The sequence below is a fragment of the Schistocerca americana genome, chromosome 1 (assembly GCF_021461395.2).
Source record: "Schistocerca americana isolate TAMUIC-IGC-003095 chromosome 1, iqSchAmer2.1, whole genome shotgun sequence".
NCBI lineage: Eukaryota > Metazoa > Arthropoda > Insecta > Orthoptera > Acrididae > Schistocerca > Schistocerca americana.
Genome location: NC_060119.1, coordinates 405,634,396 through 405,657,963, shown reverse-complemented (window position 1 = coordinate 405,657,963; position 23,568 = coordinate 405,634,396). Strand labels below are relative to the sequence as shown.

Sequence of the window (23,568 nt, the reverse complement as noted above, 5' to 3'; positions counted from 1 at the left end):
TATGTCTTCGGAACTTGGAACCCCTCTGCCTGTCTCCTCCGTAGTTGTTATTTCGCTGATAAGAACCAAATTCAGTAATGGGATGATAGTTTTAGGACTGGTATTGAAAAGCTGAATTCCAGGTTCCCCACATATCGTCAGCAGCCATATGTATTCCTTCCTGGATATGTGCCTCTTACGCACTTTTGTATGCATTATGCCTTCTGCTGTACGCATGCATGTTGCTCTCGTATTTTTACTAACTTCGTCTACAGCCTTAATATAAGCAAAAGATACATATAGCAGCAGAAGTGCTCTGATTTGTTGACAAGATGGATACATGGTTGCAGTCATTTTATTCATTGTTGCTATTGGTTTTTCTCCGCTAGTTCATATTATCTACTACTCATTCTCTTTCAGAGCAGAAACTGACACCTCTTAGCTCCTTGACAACTTTGTCCACCTTCCCTTCTGATGCAGCTTATATTATGCATTTTTTTCTTGTGTAGCATTCCATTCAGTGTCGAGAAAGAAGGAAAGAAAAGTTAAAGTTTAACTACCTGTGACAAATGGATCATTAAGTATTTAGTAATAACTCGGATTGAACAAGCATACGGCAAGAAATTAACAGTTGCGAAAACCGACCTGTCATTCAAATTATCGGGATTTGTGAAAACCGCCTAAAAATTAAGCCGAGATGACCGGTCGAGGATTTCAATCCTGTTCTTCCTGAATAACAGCCTTTTGTCGTTAACCATTTCACCACCTCACCAGGTCCACAAAATGTTCTCGTCATTGTTCTTAGTATTTACATTTCTTTATTTAACATTTTTAATTCCACCGCAATTCTTATTTATTTTCTACTCTATCTGCCTTACACATTTCTGTAGACCAATTAAAAAGCTTCTAACTGCTGTTCCTCATGTTCTCTTATTGTCCAAGCTTCGCATCAAGTACTGAAACGTGTGCTTAGATTGATATCAGTGCGGTTTGGAATTACTGAAGCGTTTTTTATGGTTTCGTACCTCAATCGGCAAAACGGAATCTTTATTGGATCATGTTGGTGTCCATCTGTCTGTCTGTCTTCCTGTTAGAGCCCGTTTGTCTCAAGATAGGGTACAGGTGTAAAGCTGATATTTATGTCAGATCTTAGCGTCTACAGTCCCTTGGCGGTGTGAAAAATTTAAGCTAAAGGTACGGCCATTAATGTCGGTTATTTTCGTACTCGCACACTCCCTCATCAAAACATACAGAGTACTTTCCGTTGACCTAGAACCGCAAAATGTGGCAGTAGGCAAGGTTTTACAGTACAATTAAAGGAAAAAAACCGAAAGTGGTTAATTTGTAACTATATAAAACAAAAAAATTATTTCCGCATTTTTTTGTCCATCTTCCTAGCTGTCCGTCTGGTAAGACCCATTTTTCTCAGGAAAGGGAAGGAAGAGTTTTCAATTTGAAATTGATGTCTAATACTAAAGTCTACGGTCCTTTAGCGGAGTAAAACGATTAAGCTTCTAAGTCAATGCAGTCGATAGATACGGCCATACATGTCACATATTTTCATACTCGCAAACTTGCCCTTCAAAACCTGTGGGTGAACGACGCATGTAAATTTCCGGCCTGTTGGTCTAGCGGTGAAACGCATGTCTGAAAACTTATACTTCGCGGTTTGAATCTTGGTCAGAGCACCGATATTTGTTGTCTTCGTTTTAATCTAGCCCTCGTCTCTCAACGATGTGAGGAAACAACACGTGGTTCGAATTCCACGTTGAAGTGGTGTTGGGGTGGGTTAAGGACATGCAAGTCGCCGAAGTGGCGTCCAATAGAAGGAATTGCACCAGACACTGAGCTACACCAAATAATTACTATTATTGTCATTTATACACATAATTAAGTTTGTACGTAACCCTCAGATCGCGATTCCTACCCGCAAATATCCGTTCTTTATTTCATCTGAACTCCTCCGGATCAGATATTAATAGTGATTGTCAGAGGCTATTCCTAGCGCTCAATTTGTCATCAGATCCGAGTGTATGAATTAGTGCATCTTTTTTTTCTTTCGTAGATAACACGTTTGTTCGGACTAGATAAGACGAAACATTCCATAAATCTTTCCCCTAACTGCTTTTAAAGAATGTACAGAAAAACTTCATTTTAAAAAGCGGCTCATTTGCCATAACTATTCTTCTTTTTTCCTTTTTCGCCGCGCATCATATCACCACTTATCTACATCGCAATCAAATTTTACTTTCTCGTCGTAGGTAACTACCATCATCATAGGAATTCAGTATTTCGGCTTTCTCTCTGTCATATTCCGTTTTTGTGCCAGTATGATCAGTGACCAGTTGAATAGATGATTTAGATCCGATTACTGATTTTGACGTAGGACCGAAACGTCTTAGGGCTTTTAGTCAGACTGGTCAGCAAAATTTTTATTTGAAGTTCATTGAACGCTTTTCTCATTGCTCTCCATATGCTGATTTCAATTTGTCCAGCATTTGTTAGAAAGCTAGGTTTTGACTTCTTTTGTGTCTGTAACGAAGCTCTCTTTGTTTACACACAAGTTTTCTAACACGGCAGTTAAACCACAGTGGGTATTGCCATCCCTTAAAACCTTGCTCGGAGTGTAACCTACTTGTCTAAGTCGTACATAACGATGCTTTTGAATTTTGTCCATTTTTGCTTCATATATTCGTTGTGAGAATCGAATGTTTGATGTCGACTACCTAGATACTCTGCAATTTGTATCCTGTCACTCTTGCTAATCAATTATATTTGCCCATCTTTCTTAACATTTCTTGTAACACACTTAGTCATCGATGTCATTACAGCCTTATGATCACTGACGCCCTCCTCTACGTTAAGGGGACCTGGACGTATGAGGGAACAAAAAATGGATTTTTTTTTATTTAACAAAATTTTGTGAGTCTTTCTCATTCTAAAAATATATTCATTTATGTATTTAACTCATCATGTTCTTGTTTAAATGCCTTTCCAAGGCAGATGTGGCACTTGAATGCTTAGCTGTCACACTATTGTCAAACAGGAGCTCCTGTGTACAATGTCTCATTATTTAATTTTAATTAAAAATTGAATGTATAGGACATGTGCAGAACAGAATGGGGGCAAGGCCTAGGAAACTCTGCAAGGATATGGCAGGAAAAAAAACCTCTGATAACAAAGCAATTGGTGGACAAGGAAGACTCACCATATCATAAATAAAAAAACCTAACAGAATATTATGGTCTAGCCATCAGGAGAAACAGTGAGAATGTGAGTGAGATCAAAAAAGCAATTTGGGCAACCGTATTTCTCAGATGTGAAACTGTGTTCCACTGATGAACATACACATCATGGCCTCTGCCCGAAAGGAAACACTTCATGGTGAAAGTATGCTGTGAAGTAAATGGACCAAAATACACACATGCACATCCCTTGTCAGAAACTGTTATTGTACAACTAGAGCCAGTATATGGAGGTCTTTCAGATTCTAAACTTCTGGAAAAATGTTTACATGGAAAAACACAGAATCCGAAAGAAAGCTTCAATAGTTGTATTTGCGAATCCTTGCCAAAGACAGACGTCTACTTTTCAGGTTGGTGTGATGGACGCCCTATGTTTTAATGATAGAGTAACAAGCAGAATAAACACCAGGAGCAGACAAGGAAACAAAATGGGGGACAACAGGAAAAATGGGTTGTACGAGTGGACAAGTAAAGTGTCGCTTAAGGTGAAGAAGCTGTTGAAAGCATGACAAAGGAGGCCAGAATAACAAAGAAAAGAAAGAAAACTAAAGAAGATGAAAAGTCACTCAGAATCAACAAGATTATGGAGCTAGACTGTTTTGATATGTTATTACTGAGAAGAAAATGACATGCAAATCTTTAGTTTCAGTTTCCCGTAATCAATGTTTTTGCAAACTTAGATATTATTATTTCATCCAATATTAAAGCTATAAAAACAAAAATTGCTTGCCTACACAGTGAACCACATTAGTCTACAATGTATAAAATATTTTAAGCTGAAGCATGTTACCTGTTCTTAAATTATTTGGAGAAAAAATTTACTTTCAAAAGACCCTTTTTTTAAAAAAATACATAAAACAAATTGATAAAAATTCCTGGTTTAATGTTTCAACAACTTAATAATTAATAGAATAAAATTTGTTTGACCTTTTATTTTGAATAGAGCGGCAGTATAAGGTAGCTAAATTAAAAATTAAACGCAAATCAGTACATGTGATAAAATCAATATTCGCCCCACTATGTATGTATTCCATAGTTTTAAAATTTTGTTCACATAGAGGTCACAACATCATAACCATTTGGTTTAGTTTTAATTTCAATATCTATTAAAGTTTTTGAGTTATTAAATTTCAAAAAACTAATAAAAACTACTGGGCAGGTCCCTTAACAGTTTCGAGAAGTTCAGGTCTGTTTGTTGCTATGAGGTCTAACAAGTAAGACGCTATCCTCTGCGGTTGAATCTCTATTTGATCGAAGAAATTTTGGACACGGCGTTCAGAATAATGTCAGCACGAATTCCTGTCTGTAGCACTTGTTCTGACTGAGCAGGAAAATGGGAAACAGGTCCAAGAGGAACAAAATTCCGAGGTGACTCACAGGTGTTAACAACAATTGACAGCGCCTCGTAAGCTCTACGGTTGCCAAGTCTGTAGCTTGCGAATTGAAGTCTCACCCTATTGCAATAGCCCCTTCAGGAATTATGCACGATATTCTTCAAGTACTCTCTGAAGCGCCCTGCCACTGTAGCTACTGACGTAGGTGGCCAGTACATGCACCCCATTACCATGTATGAACTACCGTTGGTGTTTATCTTCAACTTCATTCTTTAACATTCTGAATCCGCAATAACCGAACTAGATACCGTGGAATTCTTTAGTTCAATAAATACGGCACCACGATTGGCGTCTGTCCTGCAATTGCAATAAACAGGGTGATTCGTGTTAACGTTTAAAACCACTGAAGCGATGTACACGACACTGAGACAGGCAATTTAAAATAAGACACAAGGGGGCAGCAAATGTCGGGAAATACCCAAAAATTAGATGGCAAATGTTGAATATGTGACGTCATCCGATGACGTAACCCGTCGCACGTGCAGCGCTTGAGCCTATCGGTGTCGCACCCGAGCATCCCAAACTAAATCAAATTCACACATCGGTGTGGCTCCGGGCCTACGTGCGCGATTTTAGATGGTGCAGCTCGGAGTTCGATTCTTGAGTCTTGTAGGCAGTATTTTTTGCACTGCAGTAGACAATTAGGTGTTTACATTCAGGTTAGATTTATTATTTTATTATTGGCCTCGCGATCTCCACTAATTTATTGAAAACCACATAGGCCTACCGTATAGCGCCACCGGTAAATGAGTATATTAAGCTTCCGAACTACGTCGCTGCCAGTTACGTTTTCGATACTAAATTATATCTGTAAACAAAAAAAAAAAAAAAAACAAAAAAAGAAGAAGGAACAAAAGGAAAGAAACAGCTTTTGCTTGGGTTTAGTGAGGAATTTGTAACTTCTACGTTTACAACAGATCACATTTACAAAAGGGTTTTGAAATTGCGCAGTTTGCTCGAATGCAAGTATTCCATCGCTCAGTCATCCCTTCCCACACGCGCTTGAAAATGCACTTCGTATTTTGGATCTCCGCAGCGCCAACGGCTATGCAGGCTACGAGGTCAATTTGGACTCTACTGAGGTGCTGTAAACTAGCTCCTCAACTCGGCGAGGTATGTCGTTTGGTGACGTCACATGTTCAACAATTGGCATCCACTTTTGGGGTATTTGCCGACATTTCCGACCTCACGTGTCTCATATTAAGTTGCTTGTATCAGCGTCGTCCACGTCGCTTCGGGGTTTTTTAAACGTTAATAAGAAGCGTACTGTATATTCTAATCTGCACTTAGGATTTCGTTACTATTCACTTCCGGCTTCAGCCAACTTTTTGGGCTTGATACTATGTTGGCATTATTACCTTTAATAAGCGGTAGTAATTCTGAGATATTGCCATGGATGCTCCTGCAGTTTATTAAGTTTATTAGTATCACAAACACATTTTGTTTCCGATCTGCAAGGACGAAAGTTCTCAGAGAATTTGTTCACTGATTCCAATGATATGGTGGTGAGGGAGGGGGGGGGGGGAGGTGGCTGGGGCAGTGGGCTATGTTTCCTAACTTAAAAAAAACGCCCAGTACACGCCTACGTACTCCGGTACTACTTCGGTACCACGGCAGTCGCTTCCTGCTCGTACTTCAGGCCTGACCTGCCCTGGGAGGTTGATGAGGAGGAGGGGGGGGGGGGGGAGGGGGCTCTACAACTCTCAGCACGATCGCGGAGGTCGAAGAGTTCGTTTCCGATATCGTCGTAAAATCGTTGAGTCTCTGCTCCAAACTAGGGGAACGCGATCGACTCTGGGTAAGATGCAGAAAGCAGCGAGTTGAGGTCGCACTCGGCTTGCGATGCTAAGTACCTTCACCAATCGAGTTAACCGCAGAAAGGAACCGAGGATGATCTCAGTACTCAAGCGGCAGACGTTATTCGAGCAGACATGAACCACGATTTGCAATCGGTTGCATGCAGTGTGTTCGACAGCCGCCTCTCCCACGCCTCTAACGTGACCTCCCGGCAAAAATAACGAATGCATACTGGCGTTCTTTCTTGACCTGCCTGCCGTCTCCCTTAGTGGGTCCGTCACCCAACTCACGTTGGAGCTCCCAATGACTAGCACATCAGCCCTCTGCAGTTCTCTGGACTGAGTAGGAGAAACATCCCAAGTTGTTTGAGATGTGTTAACAACAATACGTGGCACTCGCACCTGTTGCTAAGTCGTATGGGGAGAGGAGCGTGGGGGGGGGGGGGGGGGGGGGGGGAGGACAGCCGTACGATCTTTCGCCATCCGCTCAGAGATATGGGACCGACCACCACTTCCCCTCGATTCCAAACGAACCAAGATGCCACAGCTTTCGCCACTGGTGCCTAAGTGTCGTTTCAGGTTTGGCTGTGGCCTGAAGGCTGTCGACTCTGCCCACCGCAGCGTCCAACGGATTCCTGATAGAAGCCGATTCTCCTTGTGTCTGCACTCAGTGAGCACACTGCCCATACGTTTCGCACAGCGTAAAAAAAAAAAAAATCAGTTATGTGTCAGGCTATGGATCCAAACGTCTTGAATTTCGATTCCCAGTCAATCTTAGGAATTTTATCTGTCACGTTTCAAAAAAAATTTGCTAGCTGTTTTTCGAAATAAAATAAAGTCAGCTAGCGCAACTGTTTATTCCTAATCCGGCAAAGGTCTGGTAGTGACGTCATCCAACCGCTGCCGCAGATCGCCAAATTACGCCGGCGTGTGTTAAGGAGCTTGTACTGCGGGAGAGCTGGTGCTATTTGCTGTTTTTAACACTAAGGTCCACAACTAAACTAATTACAGTCCTTTCTTTACTGCTGAAGTATTTTTATTTTTGAATATCTATGCCTTTTCTGTGCATCGCACCATGTTGATGACTGGGTCCTGATAAAAACGCAGTATCAGAGAATCGAATTTGGTAATTTCCAGGTCTTACTGCACAGTCTTCTACTGCTGATTTATCCGTGTTTTTCAGAAGACAGTTGCTATTGTGTTCTTTAAGCCAAGCATTTGTCCTTCTTTCAATAGTCGCCATACACACTTGAAAGCATGTACAAGAAATTTTGTACGCTCCTGTGGTGGCAAGTGGCGGACGTCCGTCCTCCACAGTGTCCAAATATTGACGCACCTTTCTTGCCGATTTAAACAACGTATCAACACCGTGTCTTCTTACCACTTGCTGGTGCCACCTGTGATTGTTTTAGCGAATGAGACGAAAACTTTCACTTTCATTGGTTCTTTTTCACCGGAAGCTTCAGATCTTTTAGGACGTAGTGATCTCTTTATCTCTTTATCAGGATAGCCATTTCTTCCGAAAGTAATTCTTAAATGATTGCGCTCTTCCTCCAAGTACTGTGGCGCACCAGGCTAAAAGAATCTACATGGGAGAGTCTTGTACCTTGGTACACTTTTCGCCACTAAACATCCCTCATTACATTTTTAAATAATGGCATTCACCTCTAATTTGCTTCTGTCTTTTCCTGAAATTTCTTAAATTACTCCGGAAAATTAAGGTTTCTTTTCCTAATGTGGAAACATGTTCCTAGGTGCAACGTGGCCATGTACTTAGGACTAAATATTCAATTGAATTTTAAAAGCGTTGCAATCGAGAAAATATTGTCAGTACTGTATTTAATAGTATATCTATTAAGTAATTAATCTAGTACACACCAATAATCAGCAAGTGAAGTTAAATTAAGCGGAAGTAATATCAGAAACTCGTAACAAGTTAATACACTTTGAAAAAGGAGCAAATGGAAACTAACTCAAATCTCCATTTTCAAGACAGATAAAAATAAACTCAGTTTATTTCCAAGTAACACATGTTCCAGGGTAAAAGACCTTCTTCTCTTTTAAGGTACAGGATAGTTTTCTACCGATGAAGTACGTCTTAACTGTCCACACGGTATACAGGCAAATCACCCAAATCTGACACCGCAGATATTGCGGAAATGCGAAGTGCTATTGATGTGCGATTTTTACAGAATTTTTTGGTAGCCAGGGGCTCATAATGTCAGCCAATAAACAAATTGTAATAACACTTAGAAAGTATTTTTGTACAAATATACGCTTTTGTAAATGGAACAATGCCTATTGACACTATCAAAACTAAAAGTAGGGTAAATTAGAATGCCCGTTGCGTTTGTTGTAGGATTCTAGCGCGAGTCATTTAAGAGATATCGTACGCCGCACAGTTAAAAAAAAAAAAATGGTTCAAATGGCTCTGAGCACTATGCGACTTAACTTCTGAGGTCATCAGTCCCCTAGAACTTAGAACTACTTAAACCTAACTAACCTAAGGATATCACACACATCCATCCCCGAGGCAGGATTCGAACCTGCGACCGTAGCGGTCGCTCGGTTCCAGACTGTAGCGCCTAGAACCGCACGGTCACTCCGGCCGGCTGCACAGTTTTCACACCGACACTTTTTTGTGCCATTCGCAGTTGCTAGGTGTAATGTTATGTTTGCTTACAATATGCTTGTGTGTTCCCCGAGTGCACTGCGACTTGGTAGTCACTTATTGTGTGACATTCCAAGCAGTAGGTCGTGAGTGGGCGATGCGATTTACCAATGCAGTAAAAGCCGACATGCTCGTGGTGTACGGGGAGTGTGGGAAGAATGCAGTTCGTTGTTGTACGGTGTATGCGGCAAGATATCCCAATAGACGTCAACCATCTCGGCAGTTATTTATCATCCTCTTCAACCAGTAAACCGACAGTGGTAGTGAACACCTAGACAACGTAACAGAGGGAAGCAGTTGGTGACAGAAGAGGGACAAATTAATGTCCTTGCTGCTGTCGCGCAATCGGACGAGGAAGTTGCATGACTCGGGCAGTTGTGCTACACATTCTCCATCGACTTAGGTATCATTCCTATCACATCTCTTTCCATCATGAGCTGCATGGAAACGATTAATGAGAATCGTGTTAACCTCTGTACATCGGCATTAAGACTGCATACTCCAGATGTATCTTGTTTAGTGATGAAGCCACATTTATCAATCATGGCCAGGTAAACCGGCGAAACATGCGCTATTGGCCTGTTGGCTTAGTAAGGTGAAACGACAGCGTCCATACACTGTCAACGTATGGAGGGGGATAGTAAACCGTCAGCCCATAGGCCCGTTTTTCATAAACGGAAGACTGAACGCGCCTCCTAAATGACCATTTTCCAGGATGCTGGAAGACATTCCTCTGCAGATTAGGGCGAACCTATGGTACCAACATGATTGCTGTCCAGCCAGCAGTGCGCGAAGTACTGCAGCACGTCTTGTTTGCATTACGTTGGACTGTACGCAGAGGGCCTGTACCTTGGATGGCCCGTTCCCCGGGTTTGACACCTGTAGACTTTTTCCTGTGGGGAAAGCTGAAATATACGTCTACAAAGACATACCAACTACATCCGATGATAAGCAAAACGTATTTTTGCTACCTGCTCGGACATCTCCACTGAAACGCTAGCAGTGGGCAGCAGTTCTTCTATACCAGACTGGAAGGGTGGATTGTTGCTACCGGTAGTCATTTTAAACACAATCTGTGATGGTGTATGGTCTCGTTACTGGTCGGAATCCACATAACTAACGTATACAATTTTGTTGTTCTTTGTGCTACCACAGGTATTGTACAAGTGTTGGTATGGGAACGTTTCAAATTACGACATCTCGTAAACGACTCGCATTAGAATATTGCAATAAACACCACTGACATTCTAATTTACCCTGCCTTTAGTTCGTTATGCCAACAAGCATTGCCACATTTAGAAAGTTTATGTTTGTACAAAAATACGCGTTGTAAGTATTATTACGTCCTGTTACTGCCTAAAATTACGAAACTCTGACTAAGAAACTCTGTGAAAACTGCACATCAGTAGCACTTCCCATATCCGCAATATTTGCTGTGCAAGTTTTAGGTGATTCATCTTGTATAAATGATTCTAAATATACAACACTTTACTCACCATAGAACAGTGTACTTGAAGAATTAACAATATATTCCAAAAAGCTTCAATCTATTACACATCACTTAGTTGTGTACAACGCGAAATTTACACATCAAAAAAAGTTTTGCAACATCTCGGTTCCGAGAGTTCCGGAACCTGTACAGAAAATAGGTATAGAGATCAACATAAACATCGAGTTTCATATCAGTGCACACTCCCCTGTAGAGTGAAAATCTCATTCTGGAAACATAAACATCATTTCCGCCCTTTTTATTGCTCATGAAAACCACACATTGCATGTTCTACCACCATACAGCGAGATCTTCAGAGGTGGTGGTGCAGATTGCCGTACACACCGGTACCTCTGATGCATGCCTGTATTCGTCGTGGCATACTATCCACAAATTCATCACGGCACTGTTGGTCCAGATGGTCCCACTCCTCAACGGCGATCGGCGTCCCCTCAGAGTGGTTTGTGGGTCATGCCGTCCATAAACATCCCTTTTCAACCCATCCCTGGCATGTTCGATAGGGTTCATGTCTGGAGAACATGCTGCCCACTCTAGTCGAGCGATATCATTATCCTGAAGGAAGTCATTCACAAGATGTGCACGATGGGGGCGCGAATTGTCGTCCATGAAGACGAATGCCTCGCCAATATGCTACCGATATGGTTGCACTCTCGGTCGGAGGATGGCATTCACGTATCGTACAGCCGTTTCGGCGGCTTCCCTGACCACCAGGGCCGTACGTCGGCCCCATATAATGCCACCCCGAAACATCAGGGAACCTCCACTTTGCTGCACTCGCTGGACAGTGTCTATGGCGTTCAGCTTCACCGGGTTGCCTCCAAGCAAGTCTCCGACGATTGTCTGGTTGAAGGCACATGCGGCACTCATCGGTGAAGAGAATGTGACGCCAAACCTATGCGGTCCATTCGGCATATTGTTGGGCCCATCTGTACCGCGCTGCATGCTGTCGTGGTTGCAAAGATGGACCTCGGCATGGACGTCGGGAGTGAAGCTGCGCATCATGCAGGCTACTGCGCACAGTTTGAGTCGTAAGACGACGTCCTGTGGCTGCACGAAAAGCGTTATTCAACATGGTGGCGTTGCTGTCAGGGTTCCTCCGAGCCATAATCCGTAGGTAGCGGTCATCCACTGCAGTAGTAGCCCTTGGGCGTCCTGAGTGAGGCATGCCATCGATAGTTCCTGTCTCTCTGAATCCCGTACATGTCCGAACAACATCCCTTTGGTTCACTCCGAGACGCCTGGACACTTCCCCCGTTGAGAGCCCTTCCTGGCACAAAGTAACAATGCGGACGCGATCGAACCGCGGTATTGACCGTCTAGGCATGGTTGAAATAGAGACAACTCGAGCAGTGTACCTTCTTTCTAGTGGAATGACTGGAACTGATAGGCTGTCGGACCCCGTCCGTTTAATAGGCGCTGCTCATGCATGGTTGCTTACTTCTTTGGGCGGGTTTAGTGACAACTCTGAACAGTCAAAGGGACTGTGTCTGCCATACAAAATCCACAGTCAACGCCTATCTTCAGGAGTTATGGGATCCGTGGTGATGCAAATTTTTTTTTGAGTTCTGTATTTACAAATGCTGCGCAAAATGCAACCTAATTTCTAACAACAATAAAAACTCTAGAAAGGAGCGAAAACTAACTGTGGCGATCTCTAGTGCGAATTCCTTCGTATGATTCTAAAATCAGTCACTAGACTGAAGTACTCAACGTAAAACGTCACGTGTACCTAGGTACACTAGTCTTTAGACACTACACTCACCCCTATGATAAAGTGTGTTGCTTTCTCCTCAGCAGAATAAGTATGCCCGCGCTGAAACTGACTACTTGCTATGTCGGTGCTTTACTTAATGAAATTTCTGCTACTGAAACAGACCTATAGCAATAGTCTCGCTATAGTAGTAGGATTAGACATACTTACCTGCGATCCATCATGAAACATAATTTATTTATGTACTTCAGGAGGTAGAATCGCGCACACAAGTAGAAAGAATTATTTAGAAGGAGCCGTCACATCTTCGACGGATGAGCATGTTTTACGTTTTTTGTGGTTCTCATAATGCCTTCAGGAGGTTTAAACAATAGATTGGCTTATCTCCTGAGCCAAACTTTGCTTTAATGTGTCTTTTTGGACTTCTCGTTATTCACTGAAAAGTGAAAAGGAAGAAATGCTTCGCTAGGGGATTTATGATCAACAGGGGAATGTGGCTACTTGCTGGACGTGTTCACTTTAATAAAGACTAGTGGTTGGGTGGACAACGTTTGAATTCTATCTAAAACTACGTAAGCTTACAATTTGATTATAATGTTACGACACTTAATATGCAGACTAGCACATCAATTATGTCTCGCTTGTCTAATGATTCATCTAGATCTATATTTACATCCACATCTACATCTACATGTATACTCTGCAAATCACATTTAAGTGCCTGGCGGAGGGTTTATCGAACCACCTTCACAACTGTCTATTATTCGAATCTCGTATAGCGCGCGGAAAAAATGAACACCTATATCTTTCCGCACGAGCTCTGATTTCCCTTATTTTATCGTGGTGATCGTTTCTCCCTAGGTCGGTGTCAGCAAAATATTTTCGCATTCGGAGGAGATAGTTGGTGATTGGAATTTCGTGAGAAGATTCCGTCGCAACGAAAAACGCCTTTGTTTTAATGATGTCCAGCCCAAATCCTGTATCATTTCAGTGACGCTGTGTCACATATTTCGCGATAATTCAAAACGTGCTGCACTTCTCTGAACTTTTTCGGTGTACTCCGTCAATCCTATCTGGTAAGTATCCCACCAGCAATGTTCTAAAAAGGACGGACAAGTGCAGTGTAAGCAGTCTCCTTAGTAGAGCTGTTGCATTTTCTAAGTGTCCTGCCAATAAAGCGCAGTCTTTCGTTAGCCTACCCGACAAGATTTTCTGTGTGTTCTTTCCAAGTGAAGTTGTTCGTAATTGTAATTCCTAGGTATTTAGTTGAATTTACGGCCTTTAGATTTGACTGATTTATCAAAAATGGTTCAAATGGCTCTGAACACTAGGGGACTTAACTTCAGAGGTCATCAGTTCCCTAGAACTCAGAACAACTTAAACCTAACTAACCTGAGGACATCACACACATCCGTGCCCGAGGCAGGATTCGAACCTCCGACCGTAGCGGTCGCGCGGTTCCAGACTGTAGCGCCTAGAACCGGGCGGCCACCCCGGCCGGCACTGATTTATCGTATACCCGAAGTTTAACGAGTTTCTTTTAGCACTCATGTGGAAGACCTCACACATTTCGTTATTTAGGGTCAACTATCAGTTCCAATATTTTGGTGTTTTGGGCTCTCGAATGGAAGATAATTTGTTTATTTTCCTGTACCGGTATATTTTTCCTTACATAGATTTCTCTTTGTTTAAAACAAAGGACGCGATTGCTAGGAAACTAAGAATTTCGTTACTGATTGTTCAGAGACGTTATTGGTGCGTTTCTGAACGTCAGATAGGTGTTCTATCCCAGAAATTTGGCAAGTGCATTATGAACACTTACAAAATCCGTACAACTTTAAAAGATAAATACATTACGTGGTAAATATGTCTAGCATTTGATTACAACTTATGTAAAGACAAATGATAGTTTCGCGAAATAACTTCCGATAGAAGTGCTACTCAGACCTGAAGCTGTAGGAATACAGCACTTCCTGACGAATTCTTTGGAAACGCACGCGATGCGGTGTTATTCTCGGACCTTACTCTCGGATTGTTGCTGCCCTTGCCATCTAGCGGTAGCCTTTCGAACTCGATGCTGTGGCGCGCTGTCTGCTGGAGAGGAGCGCCGGATTGCCGCTGCGGCGCTCTTTTCAACTTCACCTGAGGAGAGACGCGCCTCAACGAAATAACGTTCTCAGCTGCTATTGTTTAACGGTTGCAGTAATTAGCTTTATTTTGTTTTGCTATTCGTAAAGAACATATAGTACTTTGCAAGCAAGGTGGGTTTGTGAACGGCATCAAAACAGAAATGAAAAGTGTGCGTTCGAAAAATGTATTGTCCTGATATCTAACGCAACATATTATGAAACGAATGTAGGCTATAGTGTATCGCCTTATTAGGTTGTCTGCTGACAAGTTCACTCGATACCGTCATCAATTACAAAATGCGACAGGACATGGCTAGGAGACGAAATCGTAAAACCTCAGCGTTTAAGAATTAAATTGTGCCAAAGATGTTGTATTCACAAATCTCTGATTTATTTCTTATTAAAAAATTGTTACCCCCTGTCTCCTGTTTTATCAATTTACTTTGCGCTCGGTAACGAAAATCAAAGTTAGATAGTGATTTATGGACACATACTACGCCTGGTGACGCAGTTACTGAGAGATTGGAATTGTATTCAGCTCTAGCGATATAGATCATTCGAGACGAATTCCAGAATGCCATATAACGAAGCCTAATGCTGTATAACAAGGCCATAACCTTGTATAAATTACAGACACCACGACTTAATTTGTGTCAGTTCTAAACAAGAATCTTTATTTACGTACCGTCAGCTAACAGATATCGTTTATTCTTAAGTCAGAAATAAAAATTCAGATTTGCCAACTCGTTCATTCTACACATTACTACTTCAGCACGGCTGCGTACTTTGAATTTAGTGCAGAAGTTCCGGTGAATGAAGATGAGATTTCGCTTTGTGCATCGCAAATGAAAATGCAATACAGTCAGCAGTTAGTAAATATCTACGTTTTTAAATGCAGTTGTTATGACAACTTTGGAAAAATAACGTGTAACCGCGAGTCTAAACATGTGTGGACACAAATGGTTCAAATGGCTCTGAGCACTATGGGACTTAACATCTATGGTCATCAGACCCCTAGAACTAAGAACTACTTAAACCTAACTAAGCTAAGGACAGCACACAACACCCAGCCATCACGAGGCAGAGAAAATCCCTGACCCCGCCGGGAATCGAACCCGGGAACCCGAGCGTGGGAAGCGAGAATGCTACTGTGTGGACACACAAGTAACACTTAAACGTATGTGTTTTTAAAGACGTCTCAAAGACAACGTGTATATTCTACACTTAGTTGTATTCATCTGTGTATCATGACATCAACTGATTAAAAGATCATAAGATTACCTGGTTTGTAGATTAAATAATACGATAGTCAGCCTGTATTCTAAATAAAGGAAGTCTTACATCAATAGACAGGAATATGGAACTAGTTTCCGTAGCCACTAGTGATGATACTGAATCTTCATTAAATAATGAATTACGTTTTTGTTGCTGTCTTATTCAGCCCATCTACTAATTCACTCGGGCATGATGGTAGTTTGTTGATGGGTACAAACAGTGGCTGCTAACTGACAGCTATACGCCTTGACACTCGTTAGAATATATTTGACCGTAAATAGTTTCCTCTGTTATCACTACTAATGCTCTCGAGTAGTGTACGTGTCTAGGCCCAACAGTTATTGTGCGTATTTTACAGCTTATATAAATGCAGACCTGATCTTTTGCCTTGATATTACCTTCACAACTTTCATAACACATACACATCATAGTTACACGCAATGAAACTTACACATTGTACACTATGCTCTGCACATGCCTTCCGCAGGGTGTGGACAAAAATATGGAACATTACAAACACAACACATACGGTGTAGTAAAACCTTTGACATTCAAAACAGCTTCCAGTCATCTCATAACTAATAAAATATTATTTACGGTTTTCAAGGGAATCTAATACTTCCCTTACTGCATAATAGTGGCAAGTTGAGATAACGATGATAGATATGAATAGCGGTCACCCGAAACAGATCACAAGGGCTCAATAAACTTGAGAACAGGCGACTGCGGTGTCCAGGGCCATCCTAATGCTCACAAAACCAGCCCTGGGCGATCCAAGCGGTGTGGACAGGCGTTCTCTAGTCTTGGAACACAACATCTCCAGTGGGGACAGACGTTATGCTATAGGGTGGATCTGATCAGCCTAAATGATCAACTCATGCTTGGCAGTAATGTGACTTTGCAAAGTAGCCGTGGAACCCAAGGCATACCGCGATGTGGCTGCCCAAATTATCACCGAATCCCAGCTACGTTGTTTCGGTGCTGACAGAGTACGCGAGTGCGACATTCAGTTCTGCTGCGGCATTTGCAGGTGACGTCCTTTGCGTTTCGTCACAATTCTCTTCAGTGATCGTCAGTTATGATCACTCAATACTTACTTCTTCGCGTTGTGACTTAGCGGATAATGTTTTTCCGCTTTCCCTGTATGCGGCATAAATCTTCGATACAGTGCCTCTTGAAACATCAAACACTTCGGCTGTCTTGGTTACAAAAGCACCCGCCACCCGAGTATCAGCGATTCGCCCATATATGAATTCATTTAGCTCCGACATAAATGCATTCACAACTATACAGAAAACTGTTCTGACCGCAACTGACGATTGCAACGTATTGACATTGCACAGTTGCTTTTCGTGGCCAAGTGCAACAGCGTCACATGCAGGCTTAGCTAGCAGCTGCATTTATGTTCAAACGTGGATCTCTCGCGGTGTTCCCATGTTTTTATCCAATCACTATAGGAGTGCATTCGAGTGAGAGAAGGGAGTCACACTGGAAGTATACAAATAACGAGTACAGTTACGCCTTTATACATTTACGCACCTCAGTGACTACACGCTTACGTAAGTGCCTTACACAGAGAAATTCGTACTATAATCGAAGACTTCTGATTACAGCATTATTGGAAGCATACATAAATCAATGTAGTATTGCCAGTTATCTGTCCATTGCGAATCAGGAGCTGCGAGTATACAAACACAAACGTTTATAACTGAAGAACGGATTGTTCTTTCATGAAGAGTTAAATGGGCAGTGACAATTACATAAAATTGCTCCATCATAATTATTTCTGTTGTTATTTAATGAAGTACGCCTGAAGAAATATCTTTCAAAGCATAAACTTCGCTCAGTTTTTTCTGCCAAATGCGTTTCCTGTTATGTTACAGTGTCCTCAAGCATGTTGTGAGAAAACATTCCGGAGTTGTTGCAGAGACTTGCACACGACGCTCCTGTGCCGTTTTGCGATTTATTATCATTAAACACTTTTACAGAAAAAGATTTTATTGCCTAATACTAAACATACAGAAAACAAAGAACAAAGATATACAATTAGGCGTTTGTTGCGTAATTCAGCAGTATAAGTCATCTTGTCTTGACCTGTTTTACTTGTTAACTAAAGAAATGGAATGTTTTAATTGCCAGGTTAATGCTGTATTTTAGTAAAATTACATGATGACTTATTAATCATTCAGTGGTGCCAGTACTACTCTCACCAGATAAGTTAGCAGAGGCCAGTAAATAGGGTGGGAAGGCGATTATTGTAGTCACAGCGCCTCACTGCAGAGAATATACTCGTTACTATTAATTCAATAGCATTCGATCCGTAAACAGAAAGCAATTATTTGAAAGAAATGTGGATCAAGAAAAATCTGTTTAATGAGGGGACCAAAAGATAGGGAAAAACTGTATGACAAATAAAAATTGTGGTACGACGCTTTTTCATTATACAGAACACTAAAGAATGTGGCAGTTGAAACTGTTGACGTCAGAAAGACGACGCTGTTTGGTAGTGTGAACAGATGACACTGGACTGAAAATAATATGAAGAGAGTATTTGGCTGTGTCACTGAGCCGTGAGTAGTCGTTACGAAGTCTTTGCTTAAGCTTCGAATCAATTAGTTAGATTGTCTGGGATAGTAGAAATAATTATTCGAGAATCCTGTTAAGCAGCATAAAGACAGAAACACGTCTGAACCGATAAGATACAGAAAAGAAAGTAGCGTACACAGAATGAAATTCTTCTAGTTCATTGGACTTTGACCTTCCAGCATAGATAATCGATACGTTGCCAAAGATGGAATTTTATCGGTGAAACAGCTGTAATCGTCAAATCTGAGATAGAAATAGAAGAAAACAAAAAAAAATCCTATTTCTTGCTTAGGAGTAACTGTCAGTTTCTGTAAACCGATATCACATCAAGAACATAGAGTAGAAAATTCATTAAAAACTTCTAGCACCTATGACGAGGATGTTAGGGACAAATAGCTTTAAATCAACAAAACATTAAGAAGCCACAAACTATCACCCGAGAGGTGTAATATGGATTTACGCCATACTGCGTAAGATTGGTGTTGCCTCCGATTCTTTCCTACCCGCCCCCCTGCCCCCGCTCCCCCATCTCTCCCCGCCCCCCTCGGCCATCACCGGAAAAAAAAAAAAAGAATCCTCCCCGTTCTCATCCCTGCTGTCGCTACCTTTTAGTTACATTAAAGGCCATGGTGTCAACGATAACACTACAACTGCTCGCATTCAGAGGAATTTATTACTAATTTATTACCCTTGCGTTCCGTTGCCTCCGAGACTACTGAATAACACTCGTCACAACACCCGGAATTTGTCATTAAGACCAACCGTACATTTTTTAGTATTAGGATTAAAACCACAGCTATTTTGTCTATGTATATAGTTCTATGGATGTTCATTTGAAACTGTGTCGATATGCTACGTTTCTCCGCAACGGTCACTCCTTGAGTGATTTGAAGATTAATTACTTCCTCACACAGTCTCCAGTTCAGTCTTAGAAAACAAAATTATGGAATTCTTTCGACAATTATATTTAATTTCTAAGGCGTGCAAGATTATAAAACAAGTAGTAAAATTAACAAGGTCATAAGAGAATTGGATGAAACTGGTTACAATCCTTGACAGATGTGTACGCGTCCTGCATATATATTTCTGGAAATGCTTGGAAACAAGGTGCCATGAAATAAGGAGATTAAGTGATAATGAATTTTATTTTTGACGAAGCATATCTAAGGAAATATACTTGTTAAATTTATCGAAATTTTGTTGCAAAGTCATTATATTTTGTACTCAAGAGATTCAAGTACACTGAATAAATTATTATTGTCTATGTAAATTTATATAAAATTACTTTCATTGTTGCTGTCAACAGTGGAATTGGAAAAATGTATGTTTGAGATTGTTTAACTAAATAACTAGCCGTATTTAGCTTAGAAACAGAGATATTCTGTATTTGTAAATGGAATTAACTAGAGCTTAATTTAATTTTTCAGATATTTACCGTAGCTGAAGCTGAAGAAGATACGAATCGAAAGCTATTGTCATATTGCAATGGACTCTTTTACAGCCAGGTAACCTTATTATCTTAGACCGTCTTGTTTTGGTTAGTATAGCTATCCTCTATTAATTGTTTTATGAAGCTGATATTAATTTGTAATAATACAAGGAATTTATAGCAAGTTGTGAAGTATCTGTTTATTCAGTCCATCAATGCAGTGCTTCATGTAGTTTGTTTTATTTGAACTTGATACGCAACTATAAAAATGATGTATACTTGCTTATTTCATTTATTTGTGTATTTTCTTGAAGGTAACAGTTTGTATTGTGAACGACTGTAACTGCCTGTTGATTCACTTTTTGTTTTCAGTACTTATTAGCGATCTATACTTAGAAACCAGTGCCTAGAACTCATTTTAGTTACCAGTTTGGTATAACTGTCAGTATGGCGAAGAAAAGAAACAACAATAAGATTTGTTGGAATAATGACTGTGTGCACGATGTGCCCTATTCTACACCTTATTTTAGATCTATGTGACAATGCTGTGCTGATTATATTTATATGTTTTGACGATGGCATTATGGCCTTAACACTTTAGGACATGGTGTAAAAAAGATCTGAGGATGTTCATTACGGATTGAAACCGGTCATCGTCTAAAGAATTGATGTTGTGATCGAAGATGGGAATAAAAAACATTAGATTTATTACAGTTTATCAGTCGAGGACGACTGGAGACATTTTCCATCGTACACCGTCATTAAGAGTTGTAAATACCCAGTAAGAAATGATTTATATAAAAAACTTTAACACATGCAAGAGCATTCAAAATAACAGTACTGCAATTCTGAATTATCACACGAGAAAAAAGTAAGAGAAATAATTCCATTTCTAAAGCTTCCCCAAATAGTATAAATATTTAGTTGAAAAGCAAACAGTTACTCCAATTAAGAGATGCTACAACATACATTACTTCACTACTTTAACTACAAGACACCAGTTCTTAAAAAATATGATTTACTTTTTGTATAATGTTTAATGAGTTATCAAATACACTTAATTCCATTTAAGATATGTGCTAATTAGACATTTACTACATTACTTAAATATTCCATCCTATCATTGCTAAAACCACAACAAAATAAACTACATACTTAAATAATTTTTCTTCGTAATACAAGACAAACATATAAATGTATGCGAACAAATATGTGTGAACTGGCACATAAAAATTAACATGGGAGTTTGAAAATAATTTTCAAATGATGGTATTACAGTTTTTCAGTGATGAACAGACTGAACATGTTTCTGTTTTGTGGCTGCTATCTTAATTTTAAACGGCATATTGTGAATACGTTGGCTTATCGAAGTTGCAGCAGACGATTTTCGTTGCAGCAGGATCTCCGCATGAAATTTCATCACTAACTTTCTCCTCCGAATTCAAAAAATATTTTGTTGGCGCCCTCCTACGTAGGGAGAAATGATCATCATAATAAAATAAGAGAAATTAGAGGTCCTACGGAAAAATTTAAGTGTTCGTTTTCCCGTGCGCTTTTCGAGAGTGGAATGACAGTGAAACGGTGTGAGGGTGTTTCTGCCAGGCACTTAATTGTGAACTCCTGGGCAATCGTGCAGATGTAGACACAGTATGAAATTTAATACCCAGAGGGTTTGCTCAGCTATACTTTCTGTTTAGGACATTGACTACAGCTTATAGACTCGCAATCATCTTCACCAACACATTTGAGACTCTGAAATGGAGTAGACTAGCTCAAAAAGAACACACAAGTTCTCGCAGGATTTAGAATTTTCATCTCTTGATCTGCAGGCCTTAATTCTTTATGTTAAATTGAAAGATCATTGTTTTGATCTAAGTATACTCGTGCTTTGCTTACCTCTTCTTTTGTCGGGGCAATAAAATACATATTCTGAAATTTTGGCGACTTTTCCACCAACACCTCATATCGTATTAGGAGACCGCTGTGTCTCCTTAGCAGAGGGCTAGGAAGTGTAAATGTAAGGATTTTCATGCAGTGGAATTATCTTAACAATGCCTGAAGCATTCAGAATTAAAATCAATCAGAAATGTAACTCCTATGTTTCCAGGTACTTGTCTTTGTTTATATATGTCCGAACAACTACGATACATTAAAAAACTGTCAAAATATTAATGAATCAACACTACACTACAATTTCTCGGTGATATTGAGAGAAGAATTCACGGATCCCGTTTCAACGAAAATTTTCAATTTTCTGAATGTTATACAGCAATACCTGTTCTTTCATATCTGAGCCACCTTTCGGTTCTTCCAAGATGTAAATTTTCTTAGCTTTTCTCGTTCTATTTAAGAGGCAATAAACTTTCTATCCTTAGAAGAGTCACTTATTACCATGACAAGTCACAACTTCCTGTCATGTCGATCGACCAAGAGAGCTAGTTCAGTGACTAATGTAGTGGGAAGAACGGGTTCGAATTCATTTCCGGTTGTAATGATACGCTTTCTGTAATTTCTACCTCTGCATCAGCATATACATACTCCGCAAGCCACCATAAGGGGATTTAACTACAAGTCATTCACTTTCCTGTTGAACTCGCAAATAGGAAGAGGAGAAAAACTACCTGTATGCTTTCGAACGAGCCCCGAGTTCCATCGTCTTCGAGATCTTTGCGCAAGACATATGTTAGTAGCAGTAGGATCTTTCTGTAGTCCGTCGCTAAAGCCGGTTCTCTAAGCTTTCTCAATAGTGTTTCGCGAAAAGAACACCGTCTTCCGTCCAGGGATTCCCATTTGCCCGAGGCAGGATTCGAACCTGCGACCGTAGCGGTCGTGCGGTTCCAGACTGTTGCACCTAGAGCCGCTCGGCCACCTCGGCCGGCTACCGGTAACAATTCTGGCAGCCCGCCTCCGAATTGTTTCGCTGTTATCCTTTAATCCAACTTGGTGGGGATCTCAACCACTCGAACCAGCACAAAAGAATGGGTCGCACAAATATTCTAAAGACGGTTACTTTTATAGATGAGCTTCACTTTCCTAGAATTGTCCTAATAGACTGAAGTCGTCCATTCGCCTTCCCTACAAGCAACCGTACGTGCTCGTTCCATTCCACTTCGCTCTGCAACTTTACGCCGTTATTTTTTCAACGCGACGGGGACAAGCAGCACATCGCTTAAACTGTATTCGAACATACAGGATTGTTTTCCACACTCATCTGGATTAACTTACATTTTTCTGCATGTAGAGCTACAGAAATTCTGTCTGTCATTTTGTATGCTTCTACAATTACCCAACGAAGACACATTCCCTTGTACTACAGAGTCATCAACAAACAGTCGCAGATTGGTGCTCATCCTGTGCACAGAGAACAAGAGCGGTCCCATCACAACTCCACGAGGCAGTCAAAATCACTTCAAGGAAATGAGATTATTCCTTCAGTATGTCAGTTGTCTATTGCTTCCCACATACTTCTCCAATTGAGCTAGTGCTCCATACACAATGAGCACAACGTCGTCAAGACTTTTAACTCCTTATTTCCTCTCTTCTATCTTTCACAACTTCGCATAGGCATGGCAGCAGTTTCTTGGGAAACTCTTTTTTGCAGCTGCTTTGGTTCTGTCAGCACATTTTATGATTTCACAGTTAATAGTGGTGGCATTTTTCTGAAGGTTTATCCATCTTTCAGGATCAGCAGTTACGAAATTCTCTTACTCATACTTTATAGTTTCTGTCCACCCGTTCTCAGTTTTAATTTCTCTTGACTCTCGCGAGTCAGCCGAAAGAAAGGCGATTTGACTCTTTATAAACAAAAAATTCAAGACTAGTTGTTTCTTTTATAATAACTAC

The 23,568-nt window shown here is 40.7% G+C and overlaps 1 long non-coding RNA gene across 1 annotated transcript in view; it reads left to right on the top strand.

The window, feature by feature from the left end:
* The window catches only part of LOC124592560, a 223,403-nt gene that overhangs the window by 15,457 nt on the left and 184,378 nt on the right, over positions 1 to 23,568 (top strand). Inside the window, exon 2 of the long non-coding RNA XR_006977823.1 lies at positions 19,724 to 19,801. This is a non-coding gene — a long non-coding RNA (uncharacterized LOC124592560). The remainder of the gene's footprint in view (positions 1 to 19,723; positions 19,802 to 23,568) is intronic.